The sequence below is a fragment of the Suricata suricatta genome, chromosome 4, assembly GCF_006229205.1.
Source record: "Suricata suricatta isolate VVHF042 chromosome 4, meerkat_22Aug2017_6uvM2_HiC, whole genome shotgun sequence".
Taxonomy (NCBI): Eukaryota; Metazoa; Chordata; class Mammalia; order Carnivora; family Herpestidae; genus Suricata; species Suricata suricatta.
Genome location: NC_043703.1, coordinates 10523019 through 10544981, shown reverse-complemented (window position 1 = coordinate 10544981; position 21963 = coordinate 10523019). Strand labels below are relative to the sequence as shown.

At 41.8% G+C, this 21963-nt stretch overlaps 1 protein-coding gene across 3 annotated transcripts in view; it reads left to right on the top strand.

The window, feature by feature from the left end:
* PCCA (propionyl-CoA carboxylase subunit alpha) overlaps positions 1 to 21963 on the top strand; it is a 403439-nt gene that overhangs the window by 349143 nt on the left and 32333 nt on the right. The gene's annotated exons all lie outside the window — the stretch shown is intronic.

Below are 21963 nucleotides of genomic sequence, written 5' to 3'. Positions count from 1 at the left end.
GTGTTGGGCGCTGTAATATAATGTTTAATAAATAGTTTACTTCAAAGGGCCTGACAACAAGAAAATAGGCAGCTTTCCTGCCATTCTTGTTCCCTGGTTCGGTTTTACTATAAGTAGCTCATATCCGGTCCTCTGTGGTCTCAGGTGGTCATTTGTGTTTATGACCCTAACACTGAAATGGTAAGAACTGTGGCCCTATTTTAAGTCAGTAGCAAATCTGCAGTGTTCTTCAGGAACTGAGCCAGGGGCCCTCCTGAAACCCTTGACCTTTGACCCGTCTTAAGGAAAGTACCCAGATGCTGTAAGCGGTACGCGTGGGATTATGTCCTCCCAAAATAGAAAACTACTGAGGAATAGAAAAACTCATCGACATGCACCCAAAGTTTTTGATGTATTGTGACTACTCCCATGCTCCCATTCTAAACTTCTAAACAGTATGTATGTTCAATATCCTTGAGATAAAAGCCTGAGGTTACAAAGATCACTGGAGACGTTTGACTTTTTCTTTTTCTTCCTGTAGATATATTTGGCATATGTAGACTTTGAGAGCCCACTGTTAATATCAGGTGCTTCCAGATATGACCAGAGATCGGGTAACCAGATGGAACTCAGAAGAAACTGATGGAACTCCTAAAGCAACCATTAAAAATATTTTTTTCACTATGAATTTTAACCCAGCAGTGCATTGGGTCTGGGTGGGGCCTGGCCATCTCCATTGTGAAATGGCTACTCCGTGGTTGTGGTGAACACCTCTGCGAAGCCATTGTAAACTCTTGTTAGGTATGGTTTCATTTGTATATTTTTTGCTGTTAACTGTTTGGTGCAGATTAAGGACCCTGAGCCATTCTAAGAAACATGGCCTTGAGATAATTTCCCACCGGCTCACACCTCCTTCTCTTCCCGTTCCTCTCATCCTCCGTCTGTGCAGAAGCAAAGGGAAAGCATTGCCCTAACACCCAGCAGTCAGAGGGCCTGAGGGGTGAAGAGGAGGAAACAGGTGTAGAGAAGGGAGAAACTGTCCTGCCCCACTGCCTTCATGAGAGTGGAAAGCGGTTATGGATCAGGCCCGAGTTTCTGCATTAGCCACATTGTTCTCTAAAGCACTGGCTAGTAGAGCCATCTTTTTCTCCCACTCTTCATATGCTTGAGTATTTACGCAGAACCAACCCACTGTGGCAGCTCTGGTGGGGCGGGAGGTACGCTGTCAGTTCTGGTTGGCATTCTTGAGACCCGTACTGAACTTGAACACAGATAACTCAACTGTATTAAAACAGCCAATTACAGATCCTCAGTTCATGTGGACCAAGCATTTCTGCAGTTTAGGTATCACATGGTTGAATTATTTGAGAGGAATCAGTTCACAGCAATGTCCACCATGAATAACTTGTAGTAGAAGTTTCTCCCAAGAGAATTATATATCCTCCTCTTTGACCTGGTCATCCAACTCTAGAAATTAATCATAAGGATTGTTTTGGTTAGGTTCTTTTGCTTGCAGGAGATTCACTCAAGCTTCCTAAACTTATCACCAGGATGTATGTAGAGAGGCCTTTGGGAAAGGCCAGTTTTCCAGGCCCCAGGGCATCCATCCAGGTGTCTGGACCCATGGTGGCTCAGATCATAATGATAAGACTCTAAGTACGAGAGCTCACCTATACTGGGTGTTCGGTATGTACGAGGCATTTCAGTTTATCTTCTCATTTAATCTTTCATGAGGCAAATACTGTTAGTAGTCATGTTATTGAGTTGAAGGACTTGAGATGTACAGACATTAAGTAATCTCCCCAGGGTCATGTAGCCAGAATCAGAAATGGGGGTTAACCTCAGGGCTCTCTGATGGCAAAGCCATGATCCAGAAGCCCATCGAGAGCAGCCCCTGGACCCTCCTCACAGCGCACCCCCATCAACGTGACTAGCTGCCTCTGCAGGGGTCTGCTTGCATCCATCTATGGCATCTATGGCATCTACTTCTGCAAGGTACAATTTCTGCCTGGTAACTGAGGGCTGAATGTGGCAAATTGACTCATATCGTGGCCTTGTCAGCCGTTCTCCAAATCCGGTTCTCCCTGGAAGCTATCTCTCATCCTGAGAGACTCAGACTAGCCCATCTCACCTAGATGTGTAGTGGATCACTGGATTATCGAGGTTTGCTGCCCTTTCATCCCTCGGTCACCACCAGGGACAGGAGGTAGGGCGCACACTACTGTATATAACGCCACCTAGGATGACTTGGATGGGAAGAGAACCCAGCCTGAAGTCCATCATGGGAACTAATTGGATGAGTTCCCAAAAATCTATGTCTGTGATATTCATCACAGTGTTGTTTATGTTAGCAAAATAATTGGAAACTACCAGCCTGTCCATCAACAGGGGTTTGATTAAAGAAATCATGGCATTCTATATGGTAGAACATTAATATTCAGCCATTAAAAGTAGGATTAGGGCCGCGTTTGTTCACATGGAAAGATGCAGTGTGAACTACACTGACTCGAAAAAATAAGGTTAAAGTGACATATATAGGATCCTGTTTTGTTTTAAAGGCACAAACTTGGACAGGGGAATCCAGGAATGTTAATAGTCGTTTAACTTGAACAGACTCTTCACGCTTTTCTGTTAACATCTGATTGTGTGATAATGAATGTCTATCATGTATATATTCAGCATATTTGCAAAACATATCAAGGTATAGATGTACTAATTAAAAGCTGAAATGGAAAGTATTGATTATTGAGGAAGGAAACAAAGTAATACATAGGGGCTATGAGCTACAAATACCTTTTCCTGTATCACATAGGAAATTAAGGGCATGAGGGGGAATGTAATAACAGAGTGGCGTTATCACCAAGGAGCTAAAACGAGAAAAGTGCATTTCTTTAAAATAGAGTAACACTCTGGATTTCTGGAAGTGTCTTACCTTGGAGGGTTTGTTTTTTTAACCTGGAATAACTGGAAAGAAAGTTGAAAATCGATGAAAAGGTATCCTTAAGGTCATGACTTTAAGTTTATTGACTCTTAATTTACATAGAATTCTAAGAATTAGCTAATTCTAATAATCTACAGCTGATTCTAAGAATTAGTTGATCTCTGTATGTCTGGGTCTGTATGTGTGTTTAGGCCAATTTTGCCAAGCAATGTGAAAGGCTTCCAAAAAAAATTCTATTTTAGATAATTTGGAAAAGGGTAGGTTAAATTAAACGATTTTTTAAGGGAACCTCGACTCCCAGTGTGGAGCTCAAACTCACTGACCCCAAGATCAAGAGTCATAAGGTGTACCAACAGAGCCAGCCAGGTGCCCCTGAACAGTGTGTGTATGTGTGTGTGTGTGTGTTTTAAACAATGTTTTTTTTTTTTTTTTTTTACTTCAGGACTTCTTAGCCTTTATTCGATTTATATTCATTTTGAATCTCCAGGAGGGAATATGGAATGCAGTAGTATTTCTCAAACTTACTTTGACCATTGAATCCTTTTTTCACTGAGTATGTTCTAGCCTTTCCTACAACTTGTTTTGTAGACTAACCCAGGAGATGGTGCCTTGGGATCTTTTATGTTTTATTTTTTTGTTTATTTTTATTTATTTATTTTTAAGTAATCTCTACCCTATGACATGGGGCTCAAACTCACGGCACTGTGATTAAGAGTTGCATGCTCTTCCAACTGAGCCAGCCAGGTACCCAATGCTTTGGGACCTTTTAAACTGGAAATTAGCAGCAAGCAAGATGATGCAGCAGACTGAGAAATAGAAATAATAGCTGAATTTCCAATGACTTGGAAAAAGAACCCCTCCAAAAAAATGCCCTACAAAACTATAATCTTACAGGAAGGATAGTAGCATATGATTTATAGGGACCTGTCTCGATTAGAATAGGCTAAATTACATTCTCTATATTTTACCTCTGTAAGTAGGAAATATATAGTAAATTTTACAAAGGTGACCCCACCCAAGTGTTTTAGATACATAGGTACCTTTGAAATAATTACTGTCTTTTAAAATATTTTATAGATTTTATAGATTTATAAATAATTTTATAGTCTTAAAAATATTTTTATGAAGCACTAACTCTCTGACTTGACGTTTTGAAAAATACCATAAGGGCTATCCCTGGGAGGGCCAGGGTGCACACTGACATTTTAAAGCTGTTGAGCAGTGCTACAATGAAGACACCTGTTTCCCACTTTCCCCAAATCTGTTTCCCATCTTAGTTTTCCACATTCCTTATTAACAAGCCCTAAAAGTAGTGCTCCTTAGAATACTTTTGGGAGACACTGCCCTGGAGTGATGAACTGAAGCCCACCATACTCACTTTTGTAAATAAAGTTTTATCAGAACACCTTCACACCCGTTGGTTTCTGTATTTTCTGTGGCTGCTTTCTCCTTGTCGAGGCAGAGCTGAGTAGTTGTGACAGACGTATGACTTGCAAAGCCCAAAGATTTACTCTCTGTCTGCTCTTTGTAGGAAAAGTGTGCCCACTTCTGCCCTGGGCGATCAGTTGTAGGTAGTTGTGTGTGCAAACTAATTTTAGTTTCTGTTTAGCTTTCTGTTCTCTAGCACATGCATACAGGTACACATATGTGTGTTGTGCATATGGGTGTGTATCCTAAAATGTCATAAAATGTCAAGTGTTTGAAGTAACATTGTTAACTGAGAGTGGATAGAAGTGCCACCCAAACTTGTTCATTTTGCTTTGCTTTGTTTTTATTTATTGTTTATTGTCAAGTTGGTTTCCGTATAACACTCAGTGATCTTCCCCACAGGTGCCCCCCTCCATGACCATCACCCCTTTCCTCCTTCCCCCTCCTCTTTAGCCCTCAATTTGTTTTTAGTATTCAAGAGTCTCTCATATTTGCCTCCCTCCCTCTCCTTAATTTTGTCCCCCCCTTCCCCTTCCCATGATCCCCTGTTAGATCTATGAGTGAAAACATATGGTATCGGTCCTTCTCCACCTGACTTATTTCACTTAGCATGACACCCTTGAGGTCCATCCACTTTCCTACAAATGGCCAGATTTCATTCTTTCTCATTGCCATGTAATACGCCATTGTGTATATATACCACATCTTCTTGATCCATCCATCAGTTGATGGACATTTAGGCTCTTTCCATGATTTGGCTCTTGTTGATTGTGCTCCTGTGAACATTGGGGTACATGTACCCCTATGAGTCAGCACTTTTCTATCCCTCAGTAGATCCCCAGCAGCGCTATTGCTGGGTCATAGGGGAGTTCTATTGATCGTTTTTTGAGGAATCTCCACACTGGTTTCCAGAGCGGCTGCACCAGTTTACATTCCCACCAACAGTGTAGGAGGGTGCCCGTCTCTCCACATCCTCGCCAGCATCTATAGTCTCTTGATATGTTCCTTTTAGCCACTCTGACCAATAGGAGGTGGTATCTCAGTGTGGTTTTGATTTGTATTTCCCTGATGATGAGTGACGCTGAGCATTGTTTCATGTGCCATCTGGATGTCCTCTTTGGAGAAGTGTCTATTCATGTCTTCTGCCCATTTCTTCACTGGATTATTCATTTTTCGGGCATGGAGTTTGGTGAGTTCCTTGTAGATTTTATATACTAGCCCTTTATCTGGTATGCCATTTGCCACTATCTTTCCCCATTCTGTTGTTGCCTATTAATTTTTTTTGATTGTTTCCTTTGCAATGCAGAAGGTTTTTATCTTGATGAGGTCCCAGTAGTTCATTTTTGCTCTTGATTCCCTTGCCTTTGGGGATGTGTCGAGTAGGAAATTGCTGTGGTTGAGGTCAAGGAGGTTGTTTCCTGCTTTCTCCTCTAGGTTTTTGGTGGTTTTCTGTCTCACATTTAGGTCCTTCAGCCATTTTGAGTTTATTTTTGTGTATGGTGTAAGAAAGTGGTCTAGTTTCATTCTTCTGCATGTTGTTGTCCAGTTCTCCCAGTACCACCTGTTTAAGAGGTTGTCTTTTTTTTCTACTGGATACTCTTTCCCGCTTTGTCAAAGTTTTATTGGCCATACACTTGTGGGTCTAGTTCTGGGTTCTCTATTCTATTCCATTGGTCTATGTGTCTGTTTTTGTGCCAATACCATACTGTCTTGATGACGACAGCTTTGTAGTAGAGGCTAAATCTGGGATTGTGATGCCTTCCATTTTGTTTTTCTTCTTCAATATAACTATGGCTATTCGAGGTCTTTTGTGGTTCCATACGAATTTTAGGATAGTTTGTTCTAGCTTTGAGAAGAATGCTGGTGCAATTTTGATGGGGATTGCATTGAATGTGTAGATTGCTTTAGGTAATAATGACATTTTCACAATGTTTATTCTTCCAATCCATGAGCACGGAATGTCTTTCCATTTCTTTGTGTCTTCTTCAATTTCTTTCATAAGCTTTCTATGGTTTTCATTGTATAGGTCTTTAACATCTTTGGTTAGGTTTATTTCTAGGTATTTTATGGTTTTTCGTGCAATTGTGAATGGGATCAGTTTCTTTATATCTGTTTCTGTTGCTTCATTATTGGTGTATAAAAATGCAACCTATTTCTTTTTTTTTAATGTTGTTTTTTGTTTTTTTTTTTTTTGATACAGAGAGACAGAGCATGAGAAGGGGGAGGGGCAGAGAAAGAAGGAGACACAGAATGAGAAACAGGCTCCAGGCTCTGAGCTAGCTGTCAGCACAGAGCCTGACACGGGGCTCGAACCCACGAACGTGATATCTGACCTGAGCCGAAGTCAGAGGCTTAACCAACTGAGCCACCCAGGCGCCCGCAACCTATTTCTTACATTGATTTTGTACCCTGCGACTTTGCTGAATTAATGGATCAGTTCTAGAAGGCTTCTGGTGGAGTCAGTGGGGTTTTCCATGTAGAGTATCATGTCATCTATGAAAAGTGAATGTTTGACTTCTTTGCTGATTCTGATGCCTTTTATTTCCTTTTGTTGTCTGATTGCCGATGCTAGGACTTGCAGCACTATGTTAAACAAGAGTAGTGAGAGTGGACATCCCTGTCATGTTCCTGATCTCAGGGGGAAAGCTCTCAGTTTTTCCCCATTGAGGATGATATTAGCTGTGGGCTTTTCATAAATTGCTTTTATAATGTTTAAGTTGGTTCCTTCTATCCCAACTTTCTTGAGGGTTTTTATTAAGAAAGGAAGGGATGCTGTATTTTGTCAAATGTTTTTTCTGCATCTATAGAAAGGATCATATGGGTATTATCTTTTCTTTTGTTAACATGATGTATCACGTTGATGGATTTGCGAATATTGGACCAGCCCTGTAACCCAGGATGAATCCCACTTTATCATGATGGATAATTCTTTTTATATGCTGTTGAATTTGATTTGGTAGTATCTTGTTGAGTAGTTTTGCATCTGTATTCATTAAGGATATTGGCCTATAGTTCTCTTTTTTTGTTGGGTCTCTGTCTGGTTTGGGAATCAAAGTTTTGCTAGCTTTGTAGAATGAGTTTGGAAGCTTTCTTTCTTTTTCTATTTTTTGGAATAGCTTGAGAAGGATGTGTGTTAACTCTGCTTTAAATGTCTGGTAGAATTCCCTTGGGAAGCCATCCGGCCCTGGGCTCTTACTTGTTGGGAGATTTTTGATAACGGATTCGATTTCTTCACTGGTTATGGGTCCGTTCAGATTTTTTACCTTTTCCCGTTTGAATTTCGGGAAATTCATGTGTGTTTAGGAATTTGTCCATTTCTTCTAGATTGTCCATTTTGTTGTCATATTTTTTCGTAGTAATCTCTGATAATTGCTTGTGTTTCTGAGGGATTGGTTGTAATAGATCCATTTTCATTCATGATTTTGTCTATTTGGGTGTTTTCTCTTAGGAGCATGGCCAGAGCTTTATCAATTTTGTTTACTTTTTCAAAAAACCAACTCTTGGTTTCATTGATCTGTTCTTTTTTTTTTTTTTTGATTCTATATTGTTTATTTCTTTTTTGCTTTTCTTCTTCTGCTGGGTTTGGGGTGCTCTTGCTGCTCCCCTTCTAGTTTCCTAAGGTGCTTTGTTAGATTTTTGATTTTGCACTTTTTCTAGTTTGTTGAAATAGGCCTGGATTGCAGTATACTTTCCTCTTAGGACTGCCTTTGCTGCATCCCAGAGAGTTTGGATTGTTGTATTTTCGTTTTCATTTGTTTCCATGTATTTTTAATTTTCTTCTCTAATTGCCTGATTGGCCAAATCATTGTTTAGTAGGGTGGTTTTTAACCTCCACATTTTTGGACGTTTTCCAGACTTTTTCCTCTGTTTGATTTCAAGCTTCATAGCATTGTGATATGAAAGTGTGCATGGTATGATCTCAATTCGTTTGTATTTATGGAGAGATGTTTTATGACCCAGTATGTGATCTGTGTTGGAGAATGTGCCATGCGCACTCGAGACAAAGGTGAATTCCCTAGCTTCAGGATGCAGAGTTCTAAATATAGCTATTAATTCCATCTGTTCCAATGTGCTGTTCAGCTCCATTGTTTTTTAGTGATTTGCTGTCTGGTTGGCCTCTCCATTACTGTACGTGAAGTATTAAAATCTTCTGCGATAAGCACATTCTTATCAATAAGGTTGTTTCTCTTTGTGATTAATTGTCTTATGTATTTGGGCGCTCCCGAATCTGGCACATAGATGTTTATAATTGTTAGTTTTCCCTGATGGAGAGACCCTGTCATTCTTATATAATGTCCTTCTTTATCTTTTGTTACTGCCTTTACTTTAAAGTCCAGTTTGTCTGATGTAAGTTTGGCTACTCTGGCTTTCTTTTGACTTCCAGTCGCATGATAGATATTTCTCATTCCCCTTACTTTCGATATGAAGGTGTCTTCAGATCTAAGATGAGTCTCTTGTAGACAGCAAATAGATGGATTTTGGTTTTTTAATCCATTCTGCTACCATGTGTCGTTTGATTGGAGCATTCAGTCATTTACATTCAGTGTTATTATTGAAAAATGTGGGTTATATTCATTTTGGTCTCTCTAATAGAGTTCATGTTTGTAGTGATGTCTCTGGTACCTTATATTCCTTGCAACATTTCCCTCATTGAGTCCCTCCTAGGATTTCTTGTAGGGCTGGTTTGGTGGTGATGAATTCTCTCAATTTTGTTTATTTGGGAAAACCTTTATCTCTCCTTCTATTTTTTTTTTTTACATTTTTAAATTTATTTTTGAGAGAGAAAGACAGTGTGAGCAGGGGAGGGTTGGAGAGAGAAAGAGTCACAGCATCTAAAGGCAGGCTCCAGGCTCTGAGCTAGCTGTCAGCACAGAGCCTGATGTGGGGCTTGAACCCACGAACTGTGAGATCATGACCTGAGCCGAAGTCGGACGCTTAACTGACTGAGCAACCCAGGCACCTCACTCCTTCTATTTTGAATGACAGGCTCACTGGATAAAGGATTCTTGGCTACCTATTTTTCCTGTTCATCACATTGAAGATTTACTGCCATTCATTTCTGGCCTGCCAAGTTTCAGTAGATAGGTCTGTAACCACTCTGATAGGTTTCCCTTTGTATGTTCGGGCCCTTTTATCCCTAGCTGCTTTCAGAATTCCCTCTTTATCTTTATATTTTGCCAGTTTCACTATGATGTGTCTACCATAGGTCAATTAATGTTACATCTTAGGGGAGTTCTAGGTGCCTCTTGAATTTCAGTGTCTTTTTCTTTCCCCAGACTGGGAAAGTTCTCAGCTATAATTTGATCAAGCACTCCTTCAGGACCTTTTTCTCGTTCTTCTTCTTCAGGAACTCCTATGATTCGGTATTACTCTGTTTGATTGTATCACTCATGTCTCGAATTCTTCATTCTTGCTCCTGTTATCAATTTTTCTCTTTTTTTCCGGCTTCCTCTTTTGCTATAACTGTGTCTTCTAATTCACCTATTCTCTTCTCTGCCTCTTCAATCTGTGCAGTGGCCACCTCCATTTTATTATGCACCTCATTTATAGCCTTTTTAAACTCGTCACAGCTATTTTGAAGGTCCCTAGTCTTTGGATCAGTAGCTTCTATGATGACTTCCATGCTTTTTTCATGTCCAGTGATTAATTTTATGACAATTGTTCTAAATTTTTGTTCAGTTATGTTGCTTACGTCTGTTTTGAGCAGTTCTGTGGCTATGATTTCTTCCTGGAATTTCTTTAGAGGAGAGTTCTTTCGTTTCATCATTTTGGCTAGCTTTCTGGCTCTTGTCAGTATTAAAAGCTCGTTTTGTACTGTGCACCTGTTAGTATTGCTCTATTAAAGGAGCCTCATTGACTTTCTAGGGCTTGTCATTTCTGGAAGTGTTCTTTTAATGGCGCCTCTTGGTTTCTCTTGTTATGCCTTTGATTATTTTATTTCCCTACTCAGTGATATTTGGGACTCTCCACCATATGTGCTTTGGCTTGTGTCTTGAGGTAGCCCTGAAAAGAAAAACAAACACACAGGGAACAAAGCACGCCAAGGCACAGATAAATCAAATAAACAAGTAAATAAAAAGGCAGAAGAAGAAAACCAACAGAAAAGGAAAGAAAGGGAAGGAAAAGAAAAAAGGAAGAAAGGGGGGTGACAGAAATAACCAAAGAAAAAGGACAGTCTGAGGACATAAGACCTGTGGAGGGGGGAGATAAGAATGAGAAAAGGGAAAATATATCTCAATGGTAAGAATTTATCTATTTCCTATAGTCCAGGGTTGAAAAGGAGAAAAGGAAGGAAGAAAGTAGAAAAAAGAAAAAAAGGGAAAAATAAAAGAAAAAGGGGGGTCAGCTCTCCAGCACAGATGGGCATGGTTTAGTGTAGGTAGTTCGGATCTCAGGGACAGCTCTGCGAGGCCTGCCTTAGTGGTTGCGGGGAGAAGAATGGTGGCACCTCGAGCCCTTCTCAGACCATGCTTTGCAAGCCACTCTCTTGAGTCCGATCTTCCTGTGCCACAGGTGGGCCAAACTGCTTTTTTTCCCAAGCTCCACCTCGTTTCCAAATCCTAGTCCATGCACTTTAATGCTACCTCTGCATATGAAATCTCCTACTGCAGGTGGGTGACTTTCTAGCCAGGAATGAGTAAGGGGACTGGGGAGCCAGCTTTTCCCTGGGTCCATCTGGAGTCAGCAGGCTGCCGCCCCAGGGAGGAACAAGCTCGCTGAGGGGGACGAATTTCTCTCCCCCTGCCCAGGCGCTATATATGGGAAGGCAGTATGTCTCAGTCCCAGGCCTTGGCCTCTCCCCTCTCCAGAGACCACTCTATGAGCGTTTTCAGTCTCTGTTTCTCTTTCCCTCGTCTCTCAGCTGCTCTGCACGGCTGTTGTGCGCACGGTCCTCCGTGGGCCTGTGCCGCCTCTCTGAGCACGGCCGTCCGGGGTTCTGTACCACCACTCTGGGCGGCCTCCCCTGGCTCTGTGGTGGGCTGGTGCCCCGGGGCCTCCTGCCCCAGTTCGCACTCATTCAGGCATCAGTGAGGCTGTCATCTATAAGGACTCGGTGTGTATACTTCCCTTTCTTGCAGATCAGAGTATTGTGGCTTTAGTCCTTCTCAGTTTGATAGTTGCGGGCAGGCGGAGATTACAGAGCTCCCTGCTCCTCCGCCATCTTGCCCCTCTTCCACTTGTTCATTATATTTACTGTGTCAAGAACAATGCCCTGGAGAACTGAGAAGATACTTTTATTCAGGCTAGTGCTAGAGAGGCAATGCTCGTTAATGAGGAATGTCTTAAAAAGTGTTCGGGTTCATCGTCAGTATAACGAGGCTTATGGAGGAGGAGTGGACAGTAAGTCTTATCTAAGTCATGGGGGGAGAGTGGCTCTTTGCCTTCAGCCACCTACCAGATGTAAGAGAATAGAAGGTTCTATGACCCTTTCTGTCTTCTGGGAGCACAGCACTAAGGGAAGTTTCAACGTTGACAGCTGTCCGTAAATCAGTATTAAATACCCCCAGATATATAGGTCTGTCACTAAAGTGTGATTGTTTTCTCAGGTTCTATCCAAGGCCACTCGCCTCAAGCGCCTCCCTTATTTTGGCTTGTATGTATCCCAATCCTAATACAGTTAATGAAGAGTCCTTGTTACTGAAAGAGATCGCAGTAATGAAGACTGCTACACTGAATTAAAGCAAATCTACATGGTCACCATATTTCATTTTATTTTTTAAATGTTTATTTTTGAGAAAGAGAGTGTGTGTGTGTGAGTGCAGAAGGGGCACAGAGAGAGGGAGACACAGAATCTGAAGCAGGCTCCAGGCTGTGAGCTGTCAGCACAGAGCCCAATATGGGGCTTGAACCCATGAACCATGAGATCATGACCTGAGCCAAAGTCAGATGCCAAACTGACTGAGCCACCCAGGCACTCCACGTTCACCATATTTTAGATGGAAAGTGAATGATTATGGAGCAGTGTGACTGGCTTGGTTATGTACCAGTCTGCCATTGATAACATTACTATACTCTGTGGGCTAGTGTGTTTTCCATCTGTAAAATCTTCATAGTAGGAATGATTGCCATAGGCCTCATGTACTTTTCAAATCAATTACAGGTTATAGCACAGATCCCATTCGAGCCATCAAGGCAGAATTGTGACCCTCACACTTTGAAGGGAGATTAGCTCCTTTTATGACATGTCCAATTTGATAAATCTGTTTCGATGAAATGATAAGTGCCAACATCGGATCTGATGAACTGGGCACTCTTCTAAACATTTTTAAGTTTTCCTGAAGTTTTCACAGACCACAGCCAGCTGTCTAGGTTGCAATCCAATGTTTGGTAGCAAGTAGATAGACTCATGCGGCCACCACTGCAGTTCACTGGTAGAACATTCCATCACCCCAGAAGTTCCTTCCTGCCTGTGTGCAGCCAATCCCTGTCTCCACCGCCAGCCCCAGGCAACCCCTGTAAATGGCTTATGTGTATGAGTATTTTGCTCCTCGAAGCATCCTTCAAGATAGGTTACTCACATTATCTCCGTTTTCCTGGTGAATACTGTCTCCAGTGTTGTGAGAAATACTCTCTCTTGTGATGGGTCTTCTCAGTATGCTTCTTACCATCGTACCAAGTATTTCTAAGAGACAGGTAGGGTGAAGTCTAGAGGAAAGAAATGTAGGAGGCTACATCATAAACATGCCACTAAATACCATCTGGAAGGTGATGTTTTCCCATCATCTTGAAGTGCCATTGCTGCTCTGTGTGTGTGCGCGCACACCTTCCCATCATTTTGTGACTTTCATTCTAATGAATTAACGTCATGTGACTCCATAGCCATTTCTGCCTTTGAAAAAGCAGACAGCTACACACTGCAGCAAGACGCAGACCCAAACTTGGTTCTGATGCCCCTGGTCACAGGCAAAATTGACAAGGGTAATTTACCCAAATAGGAAGAAGAATGAAGATGAAAAGTACTGACTCACTGCAGACAGCTGCAGAATGTTGCCCTTGGGATAGAGGTTAACTCAGTTGTGAAATAATGGCCAAAGCTCACACTCCTGATAACTTTTTTTCTTAGCCCTTCGAGAAAGCTCCTCCGTCTAATGTGAGAAGGCTTTGGCAGAAGGTCTGCAGTTGAGTAGCTGGCTCAGCAGGAAGCCCGGATTGAAAGCTCTCTGTTTGTACAAACTCATTTGCATTTGTAACGCTTTTATTTTAAATCTTCCCTACATGTAAATATTTTGGTCTCTTTTTTATCTGTTTTTTAAAGTATAGTTTAGGGAAGATGAGCCTTAATAAAGGTGAATTAGGTAGCTTCTCAGGCACCCTGAAAGCCCAAGTTTCCAGGTAGGCAACTCTCAAGAGTGATGTTGAATTCTGCTCTATAAAGAACCTGGTGAAGGTCAACTGGAAGGCCCATTTCAGAAGTTCCCCCTGCAGGGGAAGAGCCACTTACAAAAGGTTCATTTGCACCTTTGGAGGTGGTTTGATGGATTTCTTGGAGAAGGCAGCAGTTTCCTGCCCCACCGGAACTGCTCAGATAGACCATCCTTTTCCAGACAGCAGGAGACAGAGGAGTCGGTTTTGCTGTCGCGTGCGGTTGAGTGCACAAATGAAGGGGCCCCAGGGCCAGCCCACCTCAACCGCCAGTGGGGCTCTCCGGGGGCTCTCAGACCTCTGGACGCCTCATGGGTATGGGTTGCCCACCCTGCTGCACTGCCAACCAGTGCCCGTCCAGAGGAGTGACACTGGAAGTGTTCCCCCTCAGTCTCCAAGACGGCAACCAATTCTCCCACCGGGAGCCCTTCCTGGATACATCTGAGCCCCACGTCAAGAGGAGAACAGCCCAGTCTAAGGAAGCTTGCTTCCTTTTTTTTTTTTTAATGTTTACTTATTTATTTTGAGAGAAGGAGCATGTGAGTGAGTGGGAGAGGCAGAGAGAGGGAGAGGGAGGGAGGGGGGGGAGAGAGAGACAGAGAGAGAGAGAGAGAGAAAGCCCAAGCAGGCTCCCTCCTGTCAGCGCAGAGCCTGATGTAGGGCTTGACCTCATGAACCGCAAAGTCATGACCTGAGCTGAAATCAAGAGTTGGAGGCTTAACCAACTCAGCCACCCAGGTGCTCCAGGAAGCGTGGTTCTTAAGGCTAGTGCTATCCTTGATCAGACTCTGCCACTTGCCCAGTTTTCTCACACCCACAGCATGACTTGAGAAAACTCACTTGTGGTCAGTTTTGGATCGATAGAACCAAACAAAATAAAGACTAAAGTATCAGTCATCCACACACCTGCAGATTCCAACCTTCTTGGGCATGTGAGCACCACTTGAATATTGGAGAATGTTAACATTCTGTCATCTTTCAGGAAATCTGATGCATTTCAGTCCAGTGTCTGATCACTGCTGTTCTCTTCCTCTCCCTACCCACTGCTTGGTTGCCATCAGCTCCTCTTATGCGGAATTTAAAACGAAAGTCAGATCCCTGTCATTCACATGTAGAGAACAATGGTAGATAAAAAAGCAAGCATTTATGCTTTTGAAAATGGAGGAGCGGATAATATGGTGTGTTGCCTAACTGTCCGGCATGTTGTCATTCTTCCAGAACATTGTCTCTGGACAGGACGGCATTCACCTTTAACTTGCCTATGACATGAATAGGTCACAGATACCAACCTAAGCAACCTTGACTTTAAATGAGAAATTTCTTCAACACATTACAGCATTACGAGTACTTCTAGCTTTGTCTACCATTGAATGCTTTAGCTTGGCCAGCTGGCTTCCTAAGAGTCCTGTTATAGTCTTGTTCTTTCCTACCTCTTCCACATCTTGGTTGCTATTCCTTTACCCTTCTGCAGAATTTTTTTACTCTAAGGCTTCTCTCCAATCTTACCTTCTCCACAGGTCCTCTGACTACCCTAGGCCCTCCCTCTGAAATTCTACAGTATTTCATTTTCTCAGCGCACATACTCAGAGACATTTGCTGTTTGGAGTCCCTCAGCTAGGGACAGTGCCCCCTTGCCCACCACCAGGGGACATGTGGCAATGAATGGAGACATTTTCAGCTGTCACAACGGGGAAGGGAGGGCTATAACATCTAGTGGCTGGAGGCCAGGGATGCTGCACTGAGAAACCTGACCTTCAGTGGTTGAGCCTAGATGATGCAGGAATCTTTGGTTCTTGTAGGACTTGAAGAGTACAGCCTGGATCCCCTCGGATACATTCAGTGGCAAGGCTTACTGCCTCACAAGGCCGCCTCTTGTATTGTGGGAGAGCTCTGCTGGAAATTGTTTCCTTATGTCAGATTGAACTCTGCCTCCCTGTGCATGTCTTCTGTGGCTGGGCAATAAATCGATTTCTTTCCCTACATGGAGGTGTTTATAGAGCACTCCCTTGTGAGTCCTTGCAGCTCTGCTGCCCCTTGCTGGTTTCCACATTATGCCTGGGCCCACGGCTCACTGCGTGTAGACGTGTGTTCCTCACATGTCATGGTAAACTTGCTGATGGCAGACGCAAAGTCTTGACTCTCTTTGTTTTGTAGCCCTGTCACTGGTACAATTAATTGAATCTTGTCCTAGAAAATGCCGCCTCAGAAACGACCAACTCCACAGAGATAGCGCTCATGGCAGTGAGTGTCAGTCGGCTGCAAACGCTAACCCTGGTGCAGCGTTATTATCCCGTATCTTTTGTGTCCAGTATTTGGATGATCATTACCTTTAAGGTGGAGTGGTTTTTTTGTTTGTTTTTATTTCTTATTTTTTTGTTTTTTAGTTTGTAAAGGCTGTGAGAAGAATATTTATTTCTAAAGCAGGTAGAGAGCTACACATTCCGTACAGTGTATTTGCTTCCCAGTTGGGACGATACAAGTAAAGAAAACTCCTTGTATTGCTTCGCTGTCCAGTTTGTTGGGTTAATCTGGGAGACAGTGTCAGTGACCTGGAATTGTGCCAATTTCCAATTAGCACTCTGTGTAGCCACTGATGTCACTTTAAAAGTAATTACTGCACGGGAGGGACAAAAGGTAATTACTGCAGATTTTCTCATCCACCCTGATCATAGCATATGTGTTTCTAATCCTGTACATTATTCTTCTCATCGAAAAGGAAAATTTTCTTCAGGTTTTTATAATTTAAAACATTTTGAAACTCATAATTTGAGACTCCTAGAAAGAATGCAAAAATAGTACAATTATGAAGGTCCATATAATTTCGCAGATTCCCCAAATGTTAATGTTTTAGATAGCATTTTCTGTTGTTATGTGTAACATTTGTTGCAGTGGCTTTATTGTGTAGCAACCCACACCCCCAGGAACGATTTTCTGAATGATTTTAGTTAAGTTGCTAGCTACTTATTTTAAAGTCAGGGCAGCATTCCCTTATATAACTGCAGTGCAGGAAGTTAACATTGGTACCGTAATATTATCTAGTCTAAAAGCCTTTAAAGTTTTGCTGGCTTTGCTACTAATGTCTTTTAGAGCAAAAGAAAATAATTTTTTTCTGGTTGGGGCTCTAATTCAGAATCACACATTGCATTTACTTTTCATGTCCTCTTACTCTGCTTCAGTCAAAAAGGTTTCCTTGGTCTTTGTCTTACATGACCTTTACATTTTTTAAGATAGGCCTTTTATTTTGTCAGTGGGTCCCTATTTACGTTTGTCTGGTGTTTTATCATTATCAGATGAATTTATACATTTTGGGCAGGAATACCACCGAAATGTGCTTTGCCCTCAGTATGTCCTAGGGAAGGCACATCTCCCATTACTGATGATAATACTTTGATTACTTGGTTAAGGTGGGGTTTGTCCAGTTTCTCTGCATTAAACTTACTACTTTTTTTTTCTGTTTGTCTGGTAAAGGAAATTGACACTTAAACTGGTCATTTCAACACAGCATGGTGGGTAGGACAGACAGCAGGGTACCATGGGAGCCATGGAGTTCCGTGACTCCATGACACCTCAGCGGTGACTTAGGGAATGATTGTTGAATCAGCCAGCCAAAGGAACCTGGGGAGGATATTCTAGAAGGTTACAATACCACGGACACAGCCACAGAGCCATGAAATAGCATGATATGTTTAGGAAACTCCAGTGGTTGGCAGTTTGAGTTCTGAGATTGAGCTCTCCAGTCATGGAACCCTAAGATGGAAATCTGAGTGTGCCAGGTCTCATGGGAAGCCAGAAGCAGAGGTCGTGCTCTCTCTCAGGATTTGTGGGGTCCCTTTTGTCCTTCAATTCTATAGTCCTCTCTTCCCTAATTCATAGAGCCAAAAGTAGCAGAAATGTGGGCATTAGAGGGAAAATCACAGTATTTGACAGTTGTATAAGTTAACATCATCAGGGGATGCAATTTATTTTATTGCACTGGAAATTGATTTTCTTTCAGAGAAGGTAATTATATTTGTCACTTTTTTTCTCTCATCTTTTTGAGTGTAAAAATTATTGAAGATAAAAACAGGAAAAATTGTGCAAATAAAACAAATACGCAAACTGAATTTGGCTTTGCAATATATATCCCAGAAGCCTGCTATTCTTTGCTTGAGCAAGAAGTTGAAATTGTGGAATGGTGAATGAGTATAGCCTCTCTGTGCTCTTTGACACACAACCAATTTGGAATTTTTGTTTTTGTGGCAAATGTTGCTAACTTTCCCAAGTATGAGGTAGCAGATATGTTCGGACTGCCCAGGATTTTTCTAGACTCCTGTCAAGAAACTGCTATAATTCTCTAAGAGTCTCCAAATTAAATTCATTTCAAGACATTTTCTTTGTTCTATAAGTGAGGTCATCTTTGGAAAGTGGACATTAGCGATGTTGCAAGCAAGAAAAGAATTAGGAATCTCTGTTTGAACTTTAATGATATCTGGGCAAAAATACATTTTCAAAAGAATTCCTAGAGGTTTTCAAGATGCTATAAATTCCTAAGAGAAATTGCTAGTTTTGAGGCTCACAGAATCTCATTCTTCAACATTGGATCTTTTTACATAGGTATCTGCTTTTTGCCACTCCTTGCTTGGGTAGAGGCATGCAGAGCTTGGCCAGAATGATCATAGATTCTTTTTACTTTTCATCCACAATATTGAGTACTTCTGTGTACCAGGCACTATGATCTCTACCTCCTGGAGGTCATCACATCAATATGTGTGTCAATGCCAGCCACAAATCAAGTAGCATAATCCAGGATTTGTAACTAAAGAGCCTTAACATGAATGCTTTACTACATTCATGATGGTGTGGCCAACCATATTCTTTTAATTGAGTTAAAATTTACATAACATAAAATTTACCACAAACTATTTTTAAATGTAGTCTTCTGTGGCATTTAGTATGTTTGCAGGACTGTGGCCTCTCTCTGGTTCCAACATAAAAGGCAGCTCTATACCTCTTAGCTGTCACTCCTCTTCCCCCTCTCCCCCCAGCCCACGGCAGCCACTAGTCTACTCTCTCCATCTGGATTTTCCTGTTCTAAATGTGTCGTACCAATGCAATTTTAGAATCTATAATTTTTGGCCTTTGACCTCCTTCACTAGCATATTATTTTTTTGTGGTTCACCTGCTGTAGTACTTTGTTCCTTTTTATGGTTGAATAATGTTCTACTACCAGGTGTATTCTTTAAAAAAAAAAAAACTGTTTACTTTTGAGGCAGAGACTGCAAGATGGGGAGAGAGAAAGGTGAAAGGGAGAGACAGAATCCTAAGCAGAGTCTGTGCTGTCAGCACAGAGCCCAGTGCAGGGCTCAGTCCCATAAACCATGAGATCATGACTGGAGCTGAAATCAGTAGTTGCCCACTTAACCAACTGAGCCACCCAGGCCCCCCTACCAAGTATATTCTTTAAGAATGTTTAAAAATCAGCTCCTCCCACTGAACTGTTTTGGAGTGGTATTTCTAGGATACAAGCAGTTTAAAGATTCAGCACTACTATTATGTTAGCATATTTTTTATAATAGAAAAAAATTTTGTATTCTGCCCTTAAACCTTGTCCAATTCTTAAAATGATTTATTTACTTTTGAGAGAGAAAGTGTGTGAGTGGGAGAGGGGCAAACAGAGAGGGAGAGAGAGAATCCCAAGCAGGCTCCACACTGTCCACACAAAAGCCCGACATGGGGCTCGATCCCACAGATCATGAGATCGCAACCTGAGCCAAAATCAAGAGTAAGATGCTTAACTGATAGAGCCACCTTGACGCCCCCTTGGTCCAATTTTTCTTTTTAATAAGGCACTGACTCAGTTCTCTGGTTCTGAGAGCCTGGCAATGACAGCAGACAAGACTTGTATCAGCCTGTCAGGCAAAATCACCGCTGTCAGTCTGTGCTGCTGTGGAAAACCATAAGCTGGGCTAACAGGCAGAGGGTTTTCCACCTGTTACAGGTAGAAATCACAGGTGTGCGATTGATGCGTAGAACACTGTTTCCTTCCATTGCTTAGCATGAAACTGCTTCACCTTTTCTGAAATACCAGCAGCCTTTGCTGTTCCCAAAAATAGGTCTAGAAAATAAGACTTTTTTTTTTTTTAATAGCATCAGTGTTCCCATACTGGTACAACGAGAGTTTATTGGCCTGGGAGGTGGTTTCATTCCACTGGGGTATTAGGCAGAGAAAAAGCCTATCAGTCTGTTTCCCAGGAGAGATTAGTGAAGTATTTAGGATTCCGATATTGATGGCTTTTAATGTTTGAGAAACTCTTCCAACTTTTTTCTTCTGGGCCAAGAATCACTGTTTCTAGGCCACATGGCGTGCTTCTCCCCTTCTGGTGCTTTTTGACCTCTTTTATTTGACAGGGTACCAGGCAAGCCTGACAGTGCCTTGAGACAGATGTTTATGTTGGGATGAGTATTACTTCAGTAAAGTTAGTGTCAGCCTTTCATGCCACGCCTTCTCACGGTGAAGAGCATGGTTTGCCACTGTTTCCAAGACAGACTGATGCTCGCTGCATCCAGCACTTTGCCATGGGGCACTTTACCACAAAGGAGCATATCTACCCCATTGTCTTGAGTGACAAAAATAAGACGAAAACTCATGTGAACTTTGACAGACTTCCTGATAGAAGCAGATCTTAAATTTTACAAATTTTACAAATTTACAAATTTTACAAATAAAACTTTTTCTTACACAGAGGACGGTTTTCAAATTGACACAGAAGCAGCCAAGAAAAACAGTATTTTGTGTTTCCATTTCATAGTCTACGTGAGACTTTTCTGGAGGTGCTAGTATTTAATTGTTCCCAGCTTAAGAGTCTATAGAGTTTTGAAGAAATACTCAATTAAATCATGCTTCTGCCATTTGGAGAAAATGAATGGCAGTTTTTTTTAAAGATAAGATGGACAGTTGCGGAGAGTAGAATGGCGGCGCCCCAAGCTCCACTGGAACTAAGCGCTGTGGGCCACTCTTCTGAGTCCGATCTCTTTGTGCTGCAGCTGAGCCAAGCTGTATTTTCCAGGCCTGCCTCACTTCAAAATCCTAGTCCATGCACTTTTATGCTAGCATAGATGAGATGTACTCACTTTGGCAGCTGGCTTCTTAGCCATTTGTAGCAAAGTGGATGGACCTCGAGGGTGTCATACGAAGCAAAATAAGTCAGGCAGAGAAGGACAGATACCATATGTTTGTACTCATAGGTCTAACAGGAGAAACCTCATGGAGGACCATGAGGAAGGGAAGGGGGAAAGAGTGTTGCGGAGAAGAGAGAGAAGCAAAACCTGAGAGACTACTGAATACTGAAAATGAACCGAGGTTTGAAGGGGGAGGGGGTGGGGGAAGGGAGGTGGTAGTAATGGAGGAAGGCACTTGTGGGGAAGAGCTCTGGGTGTTATATGGAAACCAATTTGACAATAAACTATTAAAAACAAAACAAAATTTAAGATGGACAATATTTGAATCCCATCCTTAAATCCATCCAGCTCTGAACTTAACTGAAGTAAGAAATTTGGCAGGAATGGAGACCCACTGTCCATGAAAGGAGCTAAACCAATTCTAGTTCAACTCCTTTCCTCCTGGGACCATCTTCAGACTGAGGCAATTAGTTTTAAAATGAATGGAGTTTCCAGATTTGCCATATTCTAACAAGATTTTAGAAAGGTTGAAAGTCACATAGAAGTCAAACTGGTTGAGTGTGTAATTTCCTCTTACAGATGCTAGACCAAAGGCACTAGTGATCTAGTACTTATATTTGCTGTCATTTATTGATATTAGAATTCTCCTTGGGATATATTATAAGTTCTTTAATATTAAAGTTTCTTTTCAAGGGATTTGTACTTAATAAGTTTTGTGTAATGACATATGCATTCCATTTGAAGTTACCTCGCCAACTTTCCTAAGACTTTTTTACCTTCCCCATAGTTTTTAATAAACCAAGAGATCAAATGAATACCCCGTCAGTTGCCCGGATATTGGGTGGTTATAGCTGGTTTCAGCCCATCTATAATCTGTAAACATTTAACAAGAACTCCTTTCCAGAAGATTCTTTAAGCCCAGAGGTATTCTCCAACCTCAGAAAGTCACTTACAGTACCAGTGAAACCTTCGATCTATATTAATATGTTTCTTTCTCTAATCTCATCCTTCAAATAATGTGTATGATCTCATTCAGAGACCGCAACGTTGGGGTCAAAGAAGAACTAATGAGAGAGTAACTGTTGACACCAGGA